The sequence below is a fragment of the Hypanus sabinus genome, unplaced genomic scaffold (assembly GCF_030144855.1).
Source record: "Hypanus sabinus isolate sHypSab1 unplaced genomic scaffold, sHypSab1.hap1 scaffold_180, whole genome shotgun sequence".
Taxonomy (NCBI): domain Eukaryota; kingdom Metazoa; phylum Chordata; class Chondrichthyes; order Myliobatiformes; family Dasyatidae; genus Hypanus; species Hypanus sabinus.
This window is the reverse complement of record NW_026779887.1, coordinates 334840-342438: the sequence shown is the minus strand read 5'-3', so window position 1 is coordinate 342438 and position 7599 is coordinate 334840. Positions and strand designations below refer to the sequence as shown.

Sequence of the window (7599 nt, the reverse complement as noted above, 5' to 3'; positions counted from 1 at the left end):
GGGTGCGTAGAGAGTGTTTCAGTTCCTGTGGGACCAGGCAATGAGCACCGATGCGGCTCATTGGGAACAGGGAATAAAACCAATGGAGAGAGACAACTGAGCCAGATCACAGGTTGGAAATGGCAGAACTGCCCCTATGTTATAGATTCTGGAAGAGCATCAGAGAGTTTGATGGTCATTCCAGATACCAGCTCTGTGCCCAGTTTGAAGATGATTTCTCTCTCCAACTTGGATTGAACTTTACTGTAACAGTGTGATGTCAGCTCACACCTTGCCAACTCAAGTGATCTCATCTGAAATGTTGTCCCACACCCATTGATCGATTTTGTAAATCTTTTTACAGGTTAAATATGACAAGGAATTTGTCTATGGGAATCTCGAACACAACACGCCAGTTTTGCTGTCTCTGTCCAGATATTTAGGAAGAGGAGCAAGGGATTCACTCGATCATCAGAACAACTGGCGTGCCGGTCATTTTACACGGGGGGAATGCATTCATCTGCACAGACAGTGGGAACGGATTCACTCGGTCATTTCAACTGAAGGTACATCAGCAAGTTCACACCGGACAAGGCCATTCACCTGTTGTAAGTGTGAGAAGGGATCTAGTCAGTTATCCCACTGGGCAGAGGCTGGTCATTTGCTGAGTTTGTGGGGAATGAATCACTCGATCATCTAACCGAATGGCACACCAGTCAGTTCACACTAGAGAGAGGCCATTCACCTGCTCAGACTGTGGGAAGGGATTCACTTGCTCATCTAACCTGAAGGAACATCAGAGAGTTCACACTGGAGAGAGGCCTTTCACCTGCTCAGACTGTGGGAAGGGATTCAGTTCTTCGTCCCATCTGAAGGTACATCAGCGAGTTCACACTGGAGAGAGGCCGTTCACCTGCTCAGACTGTGGGAAGGGATTCACTTCTTTGTCCTAACTGATGGTACATCAGCGAGTTCACACCGGGGAGAGGCCATTCTCCTGCTCAGACTGTGGGAAGGGATTCACTTGCTCATCTAAACTAAAGGAACATCAGAGAGTTCACACTGGGGAGAGGCCGTTCACCTGCCTAGACTGTGGGAAGGGATTCACTTGCTCATCTGAATTGAAGGGACATCAGCGAGCTCATACTGGAGAGAGGCCATTCACATGCTCAGACTGTGGGAAGGGATTCACTCGACCATCCCACCTACAGCTGCACAGGTCTGTTCACACTGGGGAGCGGCCGTTCACCTGCTCAGACTGTGGGAAGGGATTCACTTCTTCGTCCCAACTGAAGATACATCAGCGTGTTCACACTGGACAGAGGCCATTCACCTGCTCAGTGTGTGGGAAGGGATTCACTAAATCATCTCACCTACTTAGCCACCAGTCAGTTCACACTGGCGAGTGGCCGTTCGCCTGCTCAGACTGTGGGAAGGGATTCACTCAGTCATCTAAACTGAAGGAACATCAGAGAGTTCACACTGGGGAGTGGCCGTTCGCCTGCTCAGACTGTGGGAAGGGATTCACTCAGTCATCTAAACTGAAGGAACATCAGAGAGTTCACACTGGCGAGTGGCCGTTCGCCTGCTCAGACTGTGGGAAGGGATTCACTCAGTCATCTAAACTGAAGGAACATCAGAGAGTTCACACTGGGGAGTGGCCGTTCACCTGCTCAGAATGTGGGAAGGGATTCATTAAATCATCTCACCTACAGTTGCACAGGTCTGTTCACACCGGGACGAGGCCGTTCACCTGCTCAGACTGTGGGAAGGGATTCACTTGCTCATCTAAACTGAAGATACATCAGCGAGTTCACACTGGGGAGAGGCCATTCACCTGCTCAGTGTGTGGGAAGGGGTTCACTCAGTCATCTGAACTGAAGGTACATCGGCGAGTTCACACTGGGGAGAGGCCATTCACCTGCTCAGACTGTGGGAAGGGATTCACTAAATCATCTCACGTACTGAGACACCAGTCAGTTCATACTGGCGAGCGGCCGTTCACCTGCTCAGTCTGTGGGAGGGGATTCACTTACTCATCTCAACTGAAGGTACATCAGCAAGTTCACACTGAGGAGAGGACATTCACCTGCTCAGTGCCTGGGAAGGGATTCACTCAGTCATCCCAACTGAAGGTACATCAGCGAGTTCACACTGGAGAGAGGCCATTCACCTGCTCAGACTGTGGGAAGGGATTCACTTGCTCATCTAAATTGAAGGAACATCAGAGAGTTCACACTGGGGAGAAGCCGTTCACCTGCTCAGACTGTGGGAAGGGATTCACTTCTTCATCCCAACTGAAGGTACATCAGCGAGTTCACACTGGGGAGAGGCCGTTCACCTGCTCGGACTGTGGGAAGGGATTCACACAGTCATCTCAACTGAAAGTACATCAGCGAGTTCACACTGGAGAGAGGCCATTCACCTGCTCAGTGTGTGGGAAGGGATTCACTAAATCATCTCACCTACTGAGCCACCAGTCAGTTCACACTGGCGAGCGGCCGTTCACTTGCTCAGACTGTGGGAAGCGATTCACTTGCTCATCCGACCTGAGGGTACATCAGCGAGTTCACAATGGGGAGAGGCCGTTCACCTGCTCTGACTGTGGGAAGGGATTCATTAAATCATCTCACCTACTGAGACACCAGTCAGTTCATACTGGTGAGCGGCCGTTCGCCTGCTCAGACTGTGGGAAGGGATTCACTTGCCCATCCGACCTGAACGTACATCAGCGAGTTCACACTGGGGAGAGGCCGTTCACCTGCTCAGTGTGTGGGAAGGGATTCTCTCAGTCATCTGAACTGAAGGTACATCAGCGAGTTCACACTGGGGAGAGGCCATTCACCTGCTCAGTCTGTGGGAAGGGATTCATTAAATCATCTCACCTACTGAGACACCAGTCAATTCACACTGGCGAGCGGCCGTTCACCTGCTCAGACTGTGGGAAGGGATTCACTTGCTCATCGAAACTGAAGGTACATCAGCGAGTTCACACTGGGGGAGGCCGTTCACCTGCTCAGACTGTGGGAAGGGATTCACTTGTTCATCCCAACTGAAGGTACATCAGCGAGTTCACACTGGGAGAGGCCGTTTACCTGCTCAGACTGTGGGTAGGGATTCACTTGCTCATCTAAACTGAAGGTACATCAGCGAGTTCACACTGGGAGAGGCCGTTTACCTGCTCAGTGTGTGGGAAGGGATTGACTCAGTCATCTCATCTACAGACACACAGGCAAGTTCACACAGGAGAGAGGCTGATCAGCTGCTGAGACTTTGGGAAGTAATTCTGTCAGCAAAATCAACCAAATGTGTATCATTGAGTTCACAGTGGGGAGAGGCCATTCACCTTCTGTGAATGTGGGGAGCGATTCACTCAGGTCATTTAACCTTATGTAACTCTTGCTTCAGCTAGCAACTTAATATAGGGGGTGATAGCCCCTGAGCTTGGCCAAACCTAAGAAATCTTGTTTGTGTGAATGTTGCATGATGTGTCCCCTGTTACAAATCAGTACCCCAAAAATAACAAGTGCTACACAATATGCGATTAAACTATTGAGCTATTGAATTCTTACTTTGAGTATAGGATTAGTAAAGGAAACAATAAATTGCCCTTTCTCTCCATTCGTGTCTTCTCATCTCTCCCTGGCAAAAGACCATGAAAATCTACCTTCCAGACTCACAGGAAAGAACAATATCTCTCTCATTGGATAGCTAGGCATTCCAAAACCCTGTTATTTCCAGTCATAAGCTAAACATCGCTGCTGCAGAGAAACCATTAGCTCTGCAGTGAAACATAACAGAGAGACCATTACATTAGCAATGAAATCTCACAGCATTTTACACTTGTGACACACTACCGGGTTCACACAGGGGAGAAAGTTTCAATAAGCTGCATGCTGGATATTTGTCCATCACTGTTGCTAAAGCTATTTTGAGAGTGACTATCAGTGCTGAACTCTACAATTATTGCTGCTGCTCACCGCATCCAGTTCTGGGCATGGGAGGAGTTTCTTCTACTGCATATTCACCTTCAATGGGACTGGAGTTTAATATTGACTGGGGTGGAGTGTGGCCAGTGAAGAACTGGAGCTTTGAAGCTTTGGCTCAAGTAGTTTTGGCAGATGGATTGTGCAATCAAGTCAATCAAGATTTGAATAGCTCCTGGAGGCTGCGCTTGTCTGTGAATGGAGTAACATCAGTTTCTGAGCTGCTCCTACTTTTGTCCCTTTCCCCCTAGTTTAAACCGAATTTAATATCTTCATTTGCAGATTCTTGAAGGGGAACAATGTGTCTTTGAGGAGTGGGAAGTACTTGTCTGAACCTAGTGATAAAGGCAACGGGAAAGGAAAGATGCAACAGGAAGGATCTGATGAAATGCCATTGTGGGCTGAAGATATGGCTTGGAAACAGTTCACTTAAAGACTAACTTGAAAAGAATAGTAATGAAATGATGTCATTTCTGGGAAAACTTAAGGATCTGGAAGCACAAGTCACTACACACAAAGAGGAATTGAAGATAATTAAGCAAAAATTGCTTGGAAGTAAAATGAAGTAAAACTCGTTTGGAAAGATATCGAAATAAGATTATAGACCTGGAAACTAGGTCTCGCCGAAGGAATATACAAATTGTTGGGCTGCAAGAAGGAGTTGAAAATGGAGATTTAACTGCTTACATTGGTAAGCTTTTTCATACCTTATTTCCTTCTATATTATCACAGCCGCCAACTACAGAAAAAACACACAGAACACTTCGAGATCTCAAGATCCAAATAAACCAAGGGCTGTTCTGGTTTGTTCTCAATATTTTAAGATTGAAGGTCAAATAATGTGACAGGCAAGAAAACAGAGTTTTTAGATTTGAGACATCTGAGCTCGGTTTTTATGAAGATTTTTCTAAGGAGGTAATGGAACAAAGATTAAAATTTACTCTGGTAATGAAACAGGGATATGATAAGAAATTGTTTCCTTCCTTGCGTAATCCAATGAGGATTAAAGTTCTTCCTCCTAATTCTCCTCCTCGTACATTTTGTGATCCTAAAGTTGCACTGGCATTTGTTTAAACTATACCTGCTGCGACTGCCGATTGAACTGTCTGGCACATTATCTGCATAATAGCATTTCGGAAAGAAGATTTATGAAGGCTACTTGGACACTTCATTGAGAGATTATTAAAAGAAGATTAGGGGACTTGTTTATTACTGCAGATCATTGTTTTTTTCGGTAAGAAGATTTATGGTTCAAGTATGACTGTTTAAATGGTTATTTGGACATTCGACGAAGAAAAAGCACATAAAAGGACTTAGTCCTTTAACCTAATATCTGGTTTGATACTTTTTGTGTTTTTTTTTTAATTAACTAACTGGTAGTTTTTCCTACTAATGGGGATATTTCCTTTTCTTATATATACTTAGTGGAGGTTTAAATTATTTGTATAATATTTAGTTTTAAAGATTGTGTTGATCAGTTATTCTGTTATTAAACACTATGCTTGGTTTCTCTAGGTAATATGTTTCACATTTTAATAACTGCTTATTTTTAAAATTCTGTTCAATATATTAGCATTTTTTATATAATGAATATTATTGCATCTTATAACTGAATTTAAAGCTTTTTTAGGGGATTTAATGTTAATGTTAAGATGGAACTGTTTTTCACTTTCTAAGAGATAACAATTTTTTGGTTTCCTCTGTTTAAAAAAAGATTAAATATAAACATGGGAAAGTTTGTAGATGCTGGAATGTAAACATTTTCCTTTGCTGAGACTTTGTCGTTCCTCTTACAAGGTCAGTGGGTTCCATTTTTTTAACGGGGGAGGGATAGAGAAACTTTTTTAATCTTTTGGATAGACAGAGCAGTCTTGGCTGTGTTTCCTATCATAGGATGCCTGCTTTTTCTGGGCTGTGGGGGGAGTGGGATGGGGTTAGAATTAGGGTTTTTTTTTTCCCATTGGTTGGTTCCGGAGCATGTGTGTTTTCTGTGTGGTTGTATTCTCCATCGCCACCATTTTTGATCATCCCGTATTGGTCTGTGCTCGGCACATGTGTAAAGTAGAATAAAATTATAGTATGGAATCTAAACAGATTAATGTAATAAGTTAGAATGTACGTGGTTGGAATCATCCTATCAAATGTAAAAAGACTTTTAAAATCATCAATCAATTTCAACCTGATACAATTTTTGCCCAGGAGACACATATCAAGGCGGGAGATCAAAATAGGTTTTTTGGATCGTGGAAGAGTTTGCAATTTCACTTCACTTCTCAAAGTAAAACTAAAGGAGTGTCTATTTTTATTAAATCCAGTATTTTGTTCATTCAAGAGGATATTAAGTCAGATTCTTTACTAGATTTTTAATTGTTAATGGGGTAATTTGTAACAGAAATGCTGTTTTGGTCAATTTGTCCGGTCCTAACTTAGATGATTTTTTTAAAAAAATGTATTTACTTTACTGTCTCATTTAAATGAATATATGTAGATAATGGGCAGGGATTTTAACTGTTGTTTAAATCCTTTGATTGACATGAGCTCAACCAACCAGTAATTTCCAAATCACTCTGCATTACTTATTAATTCCTTTTTGACTGATTTTTGGATTGATTGAATTATGTAGATATTTACACCCCGATGATAGAGATTTTTTTTTTGTCGCATGTTTATAGAAAATTATTCAAGGATCGATTATATTATAGTTGACCTTTGCTTCTTGCCTAGTGTTAAGAATTGTGGATATGACACTATCGCTCTATCTGCTCATGCAGCTTTCAGTTTGTCTTTCGAATTTGATGATGCAATCCTTGCCCACCCACCTTGGCGCCTGTCTCAGACATCATTGCAGAATTCAGACTTTGTTAGCTTCATTGAAAACCAGGTAAAATATTTTTTTTCTTTTTAATGTTATATGGGGTACATCTAAATTAATCATATGGGATATATTTAAAGCATTTTAAGGTGGTCAGATCATTTCTTAATCTGCTAACCTGAAAAACCAGGATAAAGTAGAATTAATAAGATTTCAAAACAAGTTAAAGACTTGGATAATATTTATGCTATTTCCCCTAATATTGACTTATTTTAACAAAGGATGGAACTTCAATCACAATATAATTTATTATTAACTCATCCTATTGAAGGCTATTAGCTTCGGCTAAAACGTCAATTTTGTATGTTTTGAGATAAAAACAACAAACTGCTTGTATCTCAATAAAAAATGGCCTGAGCAAAACGGCAAATTTTGAAAATCTGTAGGAAAGATGGTACCCTGGCTTGGGAATATGAAGACATTGTTAAGATTTTTCAAGGTTTTTATAATGATCTTTATAAATCTAAATTTCCAGTCGATTCTTTTAAAATGATTTTTTTTTCTTATGGAAGATTGTTTTTCCTCGAATTTCAGTTAAGGATCAAAAAACTCTTGATGCCCAAATTACTGAAGCCAACATTCATAAAGCTAATTTTTCAATGACATCTGGTAAGGCCCCTGGACTTGATGGCTACCCTGTAGAATTATATTAAAAAAATGGAAAATTTCTCTCTTGGTATATGTAGGAAATGCTTAAGGACTCTTTTGTGAAAGGCAATTTAAACTTTACTTTTTATGACGCTTCTAATGCTTTAATTCTTA

The 7599-nt window shown here is 41.8% G+C and overlaps 1 pseudogene; it reads left to right on the top strand.

Annotated features, from left to right (window-relative positions):
- Positions 1-593: 593 nt before the first annotated feature.
- LOC132387381 (zinc finger protein 850-like) lies at positions 594-7354 on the top strand (annotated as a pseudogene).
- The last annotated feature ends 245 nt before the right edge of the window (positions 7355-7599 follow it).